This window comes from Gossypium arboreum, chromosome 9 (assembly GCF_025698485.1).
Source record: "Gossypium arboreum isolate Shixiya-1 chromosome 9, ASM2569848v2, whole genome shotgun sequence".
Classification (NCBI taxonomy): Eukaryota; Viridiplantae; Streptophyta; class Magnoliopsida; order Malvales; family Malvaceae; genus Gossypium; species Gossypium arboreum.
The window spans coordinates 17,912,815-17,926,284 of NC_069078.1; the positions used below are offsets into that span (position 1 = coordinate 17,912,815).

Sequence of the window (13,470 nt, forward strand, 5' to 3'; positions counted from 1 at the left end):
AACTTTTTCGAATGCCAGAGCTTCTATTCTTCTGGAAGCTAAGCACGACAACAGATGTCAAAAATTAAGGCTCCGTTTGTTTGCCAATAAAATATTTTTAGAAAAATAATTTCTGGAAAATGATTTACTTTTCTGAAAATGGTTTACTTTTCTGGTGTTTGGATGAATTTGTGTAAAATATTTTACATTGTTTGGTAGATTTTCTTAAAATATTTCATAAAAGCTGTTTTAAATTAAACAAATATATATTTAAGAATTTATTATCTTTTCATTGTTTAATTGAGTTTATTATATTTATATATATATATTAATAAATTTATATTTTAAATTGTTTTTACATATATTGCAATGATTTATTAGATGTATATAATAAGACTGTTTTGTTTGTTTCACTTGAAGACACAAATACGATATAACACACTCATTTGATATGAATATGTTTGGATCATACAGTAATTTGTATACACTATCAGTCAATTAATTACGACTTGTTTAACATCCATCCATAAAATGTTTGGAAATTTCTTTTCTTGATACATATAATAAGCTTAAACTTTTTTAAAATGGATGTGAACTCAAAAGGACAAAATTGAATATTATGGGGGACGCAAAGCACACCAACTACAAAAACCAACCAAATAGCTTTAACCATTGATTTTCTAACACACTTGGACAAGGTTTTGTTACCCAGGGACATAAGGTTCAAAGAGTATTATCCAAGGATTTGGATCATACTGCATTACATCAGCTGCTCGTTCAAACACTTCTCTTAGAACTTTAATGCTGAACTTGTCCACCACTCGACCAAGGTCATGAGATACCACAAATGGATCCTCTATGAAGATTAAATGACGATCATTGCCAATTCTTCTTATCTAGTCTTTTTCTCCCTTACTGCACGAATGGAGTCATCAAATTAAAAACATTTTTGTTTTGTAGAATTCATTTATTTTATCCCCACCTACAACTATTTAGTCCTCGATTTATGCAAAACTAAATATAGCATCTATTGATCATTTGCAAATTACAAGCCATTCTAAAACAGTGCACTTATGCTTCTCCCTGCTCAGAACTTACTACAGTAAATGGGATTTGTTAATAAAATAATTCATTCACCACAAGATGTAACTTATACCCAAAGAGGGTATTTAAAATGAAACCAGATGCATGCATCTTAACTTGTACTTATAAGTTCAGAAACCATGAAAACATTTTATTTTTCCACCTCAAACTTTATTAGCATTCCTGAAAGATAATAGTTTGCATCTCTCCTGATCAAGCTTCCTATGCGTACATATATTACTGAATTTGCATAATCATGAATATATTCCCAATAGTTAAAGAATGCCCACACCAACAATGTTGTAGCAAAGGTAGGGTAAAATCCAAATACTAATTAAAAAAAAAATTGATATGGGAAGCAAAAAGCATACACACTTGCAAGCATGGAAGGATAGCAGGTCTACGTTGCTGTAAGAAATGAATGCACATCAAAACATACCTGCAAAGAAAATACTAGTTAAAAATAATAATTAATAAAAATAAATAAATAACTAACAAGAACAGGTGACTTTATAGCTGCAAGTTAAATTAAGCAATACCTGAAATGTGTCCTACCCTATCTCTAGATACATGAATCCTACCTAAATTGGCATCATCACAACTTATACTTTTATCTATGTTTTTATTCATTTCAAAGCAAATCAAATAGACTAACCACAAACACCATTGAAATATGCTGCTCAGGAATGATGTTGCTAGCTATGGGAATAGCATTATTGTTGCAAACAACTCACATGTAGCTAGATAAAGTTCTTTGGGAAGTTGCATTCACTCCTCTGGCCTTGGCCTAGTGTTTCACAATAAAAGCCAATTGTCATAATCTTATATTGATCTTTGCATAATCTCATAAAAGCCTTGTATTTACTACAACAAAAACATTGTTTACACATATGTCACAGGAAATTCCAGTCACTGGATCCATAAGCTTTACTATGGGGACCCTAGTACGAGTCGGTGCCTGTACATGAGGCCAACAGCAAGTTATACTCAATTTTTGTAATGTCCCATACCCGAGACCATTGCCGGAGTCGAACACGAGGTGTTAATGGACTTAATTCATTACTTAAACAGCTCATACAATTCATTTTAAAATTTCCAGACAAGCTGGCTAACTGCATCACAGTCGCTTTAAAAATCATATATCGAGTTCCGAAACTCGAAATCCAATTCCATAAATTTTTCCTGAAACTAGACTCATATATCCATCTACTATTTTTTTTCTATAATTTTTGGTTGGGCCAATTAGTACAGTTTATTAGTTAAAGTCTCCCCTGTTTCAGGGTTCAACTACTCTGACCTCTGTGTATTATGAATCAGATATCTCCCTGTACAGAGCTTCAATGACTATGCCGTTTGTCTCTAATAAAACTAGACTCAATAGTGAATCTTTAAATATAAAGCATGACTTCTAATTATCTTTGTAAAATTTATGGTGAATTTCCAAATTCAGAATAGGGGATCCAGAAATCGCTCTGGCCCTATTTCACAAAAAATTTAAACATCTCATAAAATATAGCTCATATACCTATTTCGCTTCTTCCATATGAAAATAGACTCATCAAGCTTCGATTACATAACTTATTCATTATTTAATTCCATTTATACTATTTTTAGTTATTTTTCAAATTCACGTCACTACTGCTGTCTGAATCTATTTTATGGTAAATTTTACCTATTTCATGGTTTCCATGGATTAGCTAGCAATTTGACATACATAACACCAAATATGATCATGATTAGCCATTCCAATGGCTACTCATTACCAAGAGGTTCCATACCACTCAATAACCATATTATAAGACCATATATACAAAATGATTATAATGTTATACATGCCATACTCAAAATATACAAGCCATTATGCCAAGATGGTATACGGATAGTGTGAGCGAGCCTCCGACCGTTCCCAATTTTTGAGCTGGCTTGTCAAAACTACAAGGAATGAAAAGGGGGAAGTAAGCATAAATGCTTAATAAGTTCACATGCAAATAGCAAGTAACATAACCATATAAGCAAACATAAAACATCATTTGCATAATCATCACCAAGACATTCATATCACATTTTCATTTATCATTTTACCATATTGTTGTTATATCGATTTTTCAACCCGAGGGTTAAGTACATACCTGTTCAAAGTACCCATTTCACAACACTTAACAATACGACCCTTTCTTCTTGAGTATTCCTCCATTTCATGAGAACTGTACCGTTGAACACATCGAATATAATTCGGATACATGGAAAGTTTGCACATAAGTGCCACATATGTAGCCAAGCTACCATGTAACCCGCCCATAAGCGAACTCGGACTCAACTCAATGAGCTCGGGCATTCGCATCCATAGGTGAACTCGGACTCAACTCAACGAGTTTAGATGCCTAGTTACATTTCACGAACTCGGACTCAACTCAACGAGTTCGGACATTCGCATCCATAAGTGAACTCGAACTCAACTCAACGAGTTCGGATGCTCAACCTGTGACAGCCCAAAATTGACCCTAGTCGGGAAGTGGTTTCGGGACCGCTAAACCGAGTCACCAAAATGTTTGAACGTAGTATTTATTGTCTAAAATATGTGATTATGAATATGTGAAAGTTTTAAGTTTCGATTTAGTAAATTTCATGTGAATTTAGTCAATAGGACTTGTGTGACACTTTTGAAATGTGATAGGCTAATCTATAAGGATCTAATAGTGCATGTAATCAAAAGGAGGGCTTGCATGTCAAATTTCCCTAAATCCAAGTCTAGTGGCGGCCATGACAAAGAAATATGGGCAAAACATGTCATAGACATGTTTTGTTGGTGCATCATGGGTGAAAAAATAAATTAATGAGCATGGGTAATAAAGAAATGGAAAAAGAAAAAATGGTCTCATGCATGCCCCCATTGCGTGTATTGAAGAAAAGAAAAGAAAAAATTTGTTCATCCATTTCATTCTCTCTTGACCAAATACTAAAGAGGAAGGAAGGAATTTTTGCTTCATGTTTGGTTTGGAAGAGGATTAGGAAGAGGTTTGGCTATACTTGCATCAAGATTAAGGTATGTTTGAGGTTGTGCCATGAGATTCATGCATGTTTTTAGTTGCTAGCTTGATGTTCTTATTAGCCCATGGTTCAAATCTTTGCTATGTCATGGGAATGATATTCGCCAAAGTGGATGTGGTGTTAATGCCATTGCATGCTAAATATCAAGCTTGATAATGATACATGTGATGGGGATTGAGGACTCTTAGATTTTCTTTTAGCATTTTGAATGAGATACTAAGTTCTTTGTTTAACCATGACCAAATTGAAACGGTATGGTGTTGTGGTGTATTCGGCCATGGTATATCCATAAGTATGATTCATGCATGTTGCATGGTAGGTAAGATTTGGGCTTTGGATATGTGTTTATATTTGGATATAAGCAACTTGAGATTCGCCCTTGCACCTACATGAATATATGTTTGCACATGATGTATTGGTATGACATATATACTATTTCAAGGTGTATATTTGCTTATGATGATGTTTGGTTATGAAGTAAATGAGAGATGTGTATTGAGCTACAATATGTAATCGTTAGTTAGTAAAATGTATGCTGTTTTGTGTGGTATTAAGTGTATAATTGGCCTCAACATGGGCATGCATATTCGCCACATGAGGGGAGTTGGTGTGCATGCATTCGGTTAGAGGCAAGCATATTGATGCCTATTCTTGGCTTGGAAAATTCGGCTAAGGAGAGTACTAACTAATGTGTTGAATTCGATTCGTGATTTCATACACATGTGACTCTAATGTCTAATGTATATAAGGGCTAAGTACCTTGAGCTTCACTTTGATGATTGAATGAATTGTATTGAATTGCTTGTTGTGATTAAAAATTGTGCATGACCATTGTGTATTTGAGCTAAAGGATGGCCATATGACCATTTAAATTCCTTGTCATATTCGGCCATAAGCTATCATAATAAGATTTTAATAAGTTAAATTTGTGTGAATTAGCTCAAGAGCTTAGAGGACCACAGTTGGATAAGGGAAAGGAAAAGTGATCGAATAGCCGTCGAAATCATTCGACAACATCCGAGGTAAGTCTTGATAATGACCCTACTTGAATTATATTGAAATCATGCTCCTTGTGTGTGGCTATTGAGCGAAATTGTAAAGGTTTGATAAATATTTTGTGTTTGAGCCTTAGTAACGAAAATGAAATATGGATGTGTCATGATTATTGATATATGTGTACATGAGCATTTGAATGATACCGGGCTAAGTCCCAAGGCATTTATGCTAGTGATTATATCCGGGCTAAGACCGAAGGCATTCGTATGAGTTGTTATATCCGGGCTAAGACCCGAAGGCAATTGTGCAAGTTACCAAATCCGGGTTAAGACCCGAAGGCAATTGTGCTTGTGGTTAAATCCGGTTAAATCCCGAAGGTACGTGATTCGGAAATGAGCAATCTTGCTGTAAAAAAATTCAGTTTATACACTTGTGAAAATTCCAGCAATGAGGTATGTTCGTATGTGCTTGAATTAGTTGATTCCTTACAAGTAAGTATTCGCTCAGTTGATAAACGAGCTACCGGCCTTTGGCTAAGTTGTTCTTTTGTGTATAAACATAAGGGTCGGTAATGTGAAGTAAGTATGATTATGAGAATGCGTATTAATAAAGTGATTCATTTGGTTATGTAAATGTAATACTTTAGTCAAAGCTGATTTCATTACTTGAGACTTACTAAGCATTAAAATGCTTACCCCGTTGCTTTGGCTCTCTGTTTTATAGATTTTGCTCGTTAGCTATCGGATTCGGGATCATCAAAGTCGAAGTCATCCACACTATCAAAGCCCCATTTTGGTACAATTTTGGTTGAACTTTGAAATGGCATGTATAGGACTACCCTTTTGTTGTAGGTCATGTACCTTTCGGTTTTGTGTAAACTTGGATAGCCATGCGAAAATGGCTTATATCGTTTTAGCATAGTACTATAATCGTTTGTATGTTGATCATTATGAGGTATGGAATTGTTTTGAAACGATTAGCCATTGGAATGGTTAATCATGATCACACTTTGTGCTATGTATGCAAAAGGGCCAATTGAATCATGGAAATCATGAAATAGGTAAAGCCTACCTTAAAGGCAGATGCTGACAGCAGCAGTGATGTGGATGTGAAAATCACTAAAATAGTAGGAATGGTATTAAATAGTTAATAAATTATGTAAATGAACCTTGATGAATCTACTTTCATATGGAAGAAACGAAACGGTCATATGAGTTATATGTTAAGAGATAATAAAGTTCTCGTGAAACAGGGCCAGAACGGTTTCTGGATCCCCTGTTCCGACTTTGGAAATTCATTGTAAATTAACCAGAGATAATTATGAGTCATTCCATATATGTATAGATTCCTATCTGAGTCTAGTTTCTAAATAAACAAACGGCATCAGTATTGAAGCCCTGTACAAGGAGATATCCAATTCGTAACGCACGAAGGTCAGTGTAGTCGAACCCTGGAATAGGGGAGACTTTAACTAATAAACTGTACTAATTGGCTCGACCAAAAATTCTAGAAAAAAATATGTAGATGTACATATGAGTCTAGTTTTAGGGAAAAATTACGAAACTAATTTTCAAGCTTTGAAACTCAAGATATGATTTTTAAGGTGACAGTGATGCAGTAACCAGCTTGTCTGGAAATTTCTAAATGGACTGTGAAAATAGTTAAGTCTGTGTGCACCTTGTGTCCGATTCCGGTAACGGACTCGGGTACGGGGTGTTACACAACCATCCTAGTGACATGTCACTTGTATCCTAATCTATTCCTAAGGTTCAAACGGGATTTTCCTCGAACACATCTCCTTGCCATCTTCCGTAAAATACCGAAACCAATACTCGGTAGTACTTTATATTTAACAATTAATACACATAATTTGCATTTTATTCGAAAATAACCACAAAGCATAATATTTCATGATAATAATCAGCATCATATCATATAAACAACATTAAATTGCTTAAAATGACAATTATGCTACTACATTTACACATGAACTTACCTCGTATGCGAAAATGGCTACTTTTACCATTTCGTCCACAACTTGGTATTTTCCCCATTTTAGCCCGAATTTCAGTTTTTCTTCTCTATCATTTAAAATATAGTCTAATTAGGACTCACATTATTCAAATTGACCCAAAATCATATTTTGGAAAAATTACAATTTTGCCCCTAAACTTTTGCATATTTACACTTTTTCCCCAAATCTCGTAAATTAAAATTCAGCCTATTTTCTTATGTTTTATGACATGCTGATCATTTTTCCCTTCTATGGCAACATCAAATTCTCACTCTAACATGTACTTATGACTATTAGGTATTTTTACCGATTAAGCCCTTTTGCTCGTTTTCATTTAAAACCGAGTAGCACAAGTTGTCTAACATAATTTAAAACCTCATATTCTATCATAAAACACCAAAATACACAAATTTCACCTATGGGTATTTTTCCAAATATAAACCCTAGGTTAAATTATTGCTAGCATAAGCTAAATCGAGCTAGGGACTCCAAAAGCGTAAAAATCATTAAAAACAAGGCTAGAAACAGGACTTACAATAGAGCTTGGAAGCTTGAAAACCCTAGCCATGGTTTCTCCTTGCTATATTCGGCCATGGGGTTGAAGATGAGCAAAATTGGCTTTAATTTTGTATTTTAATTCATTTTACCCTAAATGACCAAAATGCCCTTACTACTAAACTTTCCAAAATTCCATCCATGTCCAATTTTGTCCATAGACTTAGAAATTGGTAAAATTGCTATTTAAGACCTCCTAATTAATATTTCAAAACAATTTCATACTAGAAACTTCTAGAATGCAAGTTTTGCAAATTATTCGATTTAGTCCCTAATTTCAATTTAAGCACTTTATGCATAAAATTTCTTCACGAAATTTTCACACAATCATGAAATCATATTATAGACCTTAAAATAATCATAAAATAATTATTTCTATCTCAGATTTTGTGGTCAAGAAACCACTATTCCGACTAGGCCCAAAATCAGGATATTACAATTTTACTATAAAGTTTAACCATAAACAGTCTAAGCTTCAATTGCAATATTCTCCATACACATTATGAGTCTGAACTTCAAGTGCAAATTCTCTATACAGATTATGAAAGCATATCAGCTGGAAGTGACAACAAAAAGTAAGAAAGTTCAATGGAAACAGAAGGGGGGCTCAGAACCCGTAAGTTCTCAAACTAATATAAATCAGGTGATGAACCTTAAGGTTTGTAAAATAGAGACTACTTAAGGGGAGTGTATTAATAAAATTTTGGCAGTAGATTTTTAGATCTTAAATTATCATCCATAAAGGCAAACAAAAAAGAATGCATTAATTAACACTTGTAATAAACCTATCAAGATTACAAACTTGCAGAGTGCACAAATTGTAATATGGCTCATTAACATTGGCCTATTTAAAAGTTAAAAATAAAAAACCAAAGTCCTAAGAAGCAGCTATGAATAAATAGAATAAATCAGTTGAAACAAAGCGAATTCAGAAAATTGCCATCTAAAATAAAACAAAATTGAAAATCTAAGCAAACATTATATATCAATTTGAAAGGAAAAAAATTATCGCTACACCACATATGTAATTTATTACAATGAATTAGAACCCAATTAAACCTTCTCTCTACCCCCATTTCATTGATCAGCCAACTGACAATGAAAAGAATAATAGTAATAATCAATTGAATGCCGAAATAAGAGAACTTCCCAACCAAATAAAAAAGAAAAGAAAAGTACCTCCGTGAGTGATTTGGTGTTAGAAAATTGATGGAGGTGGGAGAAGAAGAGAGTCGTGATGAGGCTCTCACAATTGCAATAATAATCAATACTTTATCACTCTGTCCTTAACATTAACAAAATATAAATAGATAACAGAGTTCCAAAGAAGAGAGAAAGAGGTGAAAACAACCATAGATTTTTGGGCTGATATCATTTTCTGCTTCTCCCAAGTTAATGATGGATATCATTTTCTGGAATTCATCTAATAAAATCATAGGGAATTGCCAAAATTATCGGTTAAAATGAACATAAAGAAGATGCCATACCTTAAGCCAAGACCCTGCGAAGAGAAAGATTTGAGCAAAAAGTGTAACACCCCGTACCCGAGTCCGTTACCGGAGTCGAACACAAGGTGCACACAAACTTGACTTAATCATTTTCACTGTCCATTTAAAAATTTCCAGACAAGCTGGTTACTGCATCACTGTCGCCTTAAAAATCATATCTTGAGTTTCAAAACTCGAAAATCAGTTTCGTAATTTTTCCCCGAGACTAGACTCATATGTCCATCTACAGATTTTTTTCTAGAATTTTTGGTCGGTCCAATTAATACAGTTTATTAGTTAAAGTCTCCCCTATTCCAGGGTTCGACTACACTGACCTTTATGCATTACGAGTTGGATATCTTCCTATACAGGTCTTCAATACTGATGCCGTTTGTTTATTTAGAAACTAGACTCAAAGAGGAATCTATAAATATATGGCATGACTCCTAATCATTTCTGGTTAATTTATAATAAATTTTCAAAGTCGGAACAGGGAATCCAGAAACCGTTCTGGCCCTGTTTCACGAGAACTTTAATATCTCTTAACATATAACTCATATGACCGTTTCGTTTCTTCCATATGAAAGTAGATTCATCAAGGTTCATTTACATAATTTATTCACTATTTAATACCATTCCTAATATTTTTAGTGATTTTTCACATCCACATCACTGCTGCTGTCAGCATCTGCCTTTAAGGTAGGCTTTACCTATTTCATGATTTCCATGATTCAATTGGCCCTTTTGCATACATAGCACAAAGTGTGATCATGATTAACCATTCCAATGGCTAATCGTTCAAAACAATTCCATACCTCATAATGATCAACATAAAACGATTATAGTACTATGCTAAAACGTATATAAGCCATTTTCGCATGGCTATCCAAGTTTACACAAAACCGAAAGGTACATGACCTACAACAAAAGGGTAGTCCTATACATGCCATTTCAAAGTTCAACCAAAATTGTACCAAAATGGGGGCTTTGATAGTGTGGATGACTTCGACTTCGATGATCCCAAATCCGATAGCTAACGAGCAAAATCTATAAAACAGAGAAACAGAGAAACGGAGTAAGCAATTTATGCTTAGTAAGTTTGAGCAAGGGATTCCAGCACAACAAAAGCATAGCATTCATATAGCTAATGGATAATTTCGTATGCACAAATTCTCAATATCATACTTATTTCACATTCCAACCCCTATATTCGTACATAAGGGATCATCTTAGCCAAATACCGGAAGCTCATTACTTGACTGAGCGAACATCATTCGAAGGGAATCAACTAATTTCAAGCACATACGAACATACCTCATTGCTGGAATTTTCACAAGTGTATAAACTGAAATTTTACAGCAAGATTGCTCGTTCTCGAATCACGTACCTTGAAATTTAACCGGATATAACGACTCGCTCAAATGCCTTCGGGACAAAGCCGGTTATAGTAACTTCGCACGAATGCCTTGGGACTTAACCGGGTTTAGTAACTCGCACAAATGCCTTCGGCTTAGCCCGGATTTATTAACTCGCATTTAACGCCTTCGGATCTTAGTCCGGATATAGTCACTTAACACAAAGCCTTCGGGACTTAGCCGGACATCATTCAAATAGCCAAGCACAATTATCAATAAATCATGACACATTCGTATTTCATTCTCATTAGCAAAATTCAAACACAAGTCACTTATCACATTTGCAAATTTCGGCTCAATAGCCACACACAAAGAGCATGATCTAATCAAACCATAATCTAAGTTCCATTACTCGAGAACTTACCTCGGCCGTGGTCGAACGATTTCGATGGCTATTCGACTACTTTTTCCTTCCCTTTATCGGATTTAGCTCCTCTTTGCTCTTGAGCTTAATTTAACAAATAAATTGGTTTAATCATTTGAGCATCGAAAGAGGAATTCAAGGTACTTAGCCCACATATACATTAGACATTAGAGTCACATGTGCACGAAATCACGAATCGAATTCAACACATTAGTTAGTACTCTCCTTAGCCAAATTTTCCAAGCCAAGAATAGGCATCAATATGCTTGCCTCTAACCGAATGCATGCACACCAATTCCTCTCATGTGGCCGAATATGCATGTCCATGTTGAGGCCAATTATACACTTAATACCACACAAAAAATAGCATACATTTTACTAACTAACGATTACATATTGTAGCTCAATACACATCTCTCATTTACTTCATAACCAAACATCATCACAAGCAAATATACACCTTGAAATAGTATATATGTCATACCAATACATCATGTGCAAACATATATTCATGTAGGTGCAAGGGCCGAATCTCAAGTTGCTTATATCCAAATATACACATATCCAAAGCTCAAATCTTACCTACCATGCAACATGCATGAATCATACTTATGGATATACCATGGCTGAATACACCACAACACCATACCGTTTCAATTTGGTCATGGTTAAACAAAGAACTTAGTATCTCATTCAAGAATGCTAAAAGAAAATCTAAGAGTCCTCAATCCCCCATCACATGTATCATTATCAAGCTTGATATTTAACATGCAATGGCATTAACACCACATCCACTTTGGCCGAATATCATTCCCATGACATAGCAAAGATTTGAACCATGGGCTAATAAGAACATCAAGCTAGCAACTAAAACATGCATAAATCTCATGGCACAACCTCAAACATACCTTAATCTTGATGCAAGTATATCCAAACCCCTTCCTAATCCTCTTCCAAACCAAACATGAAGCAAAAATTCCCTTTTCTTCCTTAGGATTTTCGGTCAAGAGAGAAAGGAAAGGATGAACAAATTTTCTCTTTTTTTTCTTCAATACACGGCAATGGGGCATGCATGAGACCATTTTTTCTTTTTCCATTTCTTTATTACTCATGCTCATTAATTTATTTTTTCACCCATGATGCACCAACAAAACATGTCTATGACATGTTTTGCCCATATTCTTTGTCATGGCCGGCCACTAGAACTTGGGGGAATTTGACATGCAAGTCCTCCCTTGACTACATGCACTATTAGGTCCTTATAGATTAGCCTATCACTTTTCAAAAGTGTCACACAAGTCCTACTAACTGAATTTACATGCAATCGGCTAAATCAAGCTTGAAATTTTCACACATTCATAATTACATATTCTAGACAATAAATATTACGTTCAAACATTTGGTGACTTCGGTTTAGCGGTCCGAAACCACTTCCCAACTAGGGTCAATTTTGGGTGTCACAAAAAAAACAATGATCTGAGAAGTGAAGATATGCGACGGACACAGCTAAGGAAAAATGGAAATAAAAGATGAAAAACAGAAGAAGTAGAAGAAGGAAAGTTACCTGGATGAAGAAGAAGGAAGATGAAGAACTGCTAGGAAAGATTGGTGAGAGTTGGAAAATGTCTTACAGAAAAAAAATCGATAAGACATTTTCCCTAAAAGCATAGACATTTCACCCGTGTTTTTGAAAATATTTTCCATATGTAAAATGTTTTCAGTCAAACAAACAGCGTAAAACTAGTAAAATATTTTTAGGAAATTGTTTTCATGGTAAACAAACGGACCCTAAACTTAAAATTCCAGCTTAAAAACTCAATTTTCCAGAAACATGCAAAACCCCTCAAAGATTCAAAATCTCTTAATTTATTTTCTTAAATCTACGAACACCGAAGGACTTTGAACTTTACCAGGTCACCTGATTCTTTATTTTTCTGACTCAAAACCCATGATCACCGCTCTATGCAAAGGTTCCCGTAATTATCTTTTCCTCGAAGCAACCAATAAGAAGATGAATACGGGAACAAAATTAAACAGAATGGAAAAGAATTCACCCTAGTAATTCATTTCTCAGCTATTTATAGCCCTTCACGCACAGTCTTCAACCTTATAAAAACTATCCATTGGTAATAACTTTATCTCCCACTAATGAACCAATTGTTTTTCGTCCAACCGAACTAGAATTGAAACTTAATTATGTTTAAACCAGCCACTAAATTTTTCCTAATTTTTTTTGTTGAAGTCGCTAACTTTTGATTTATTTCAATTTAAACCCTAATTATTCCTAAATTTTGAACTTAACAAAAAACTTGGTGTGACAACTTATAGGCACCAAGTGAATGCAAATCTAGTTGGGAATGAAATGGGTATAAAATGGAGTATTTTGACATTTTGGTACTGAAGTATCGATACCTAGCAAAGGCATCGGTACTTAGCAGCTTCAATCAGGCTTTTAAATAAATAGAATTCCAATTTGGTATCGATACTTATAAAGTAGTATCAGTACCAAAAGCCAAGTATCGATACTTG

The 13,470-nt window shown here is 34.5% G+C and overlaps 1 pseudogene; it reads right to left on the reverse strand.

The window, feature by feature from the left end:
• Positions 1-592: 592 nt before the first annotated feature.
• LOC128280425 (UTP:RNA uridylyltransferase 1-like) lies at positions 593-7,926 on the reverse strand (annotated as a pseudogene).
• Positions 7,927-13,470: the final 5,544 nt, after the last annotated feature.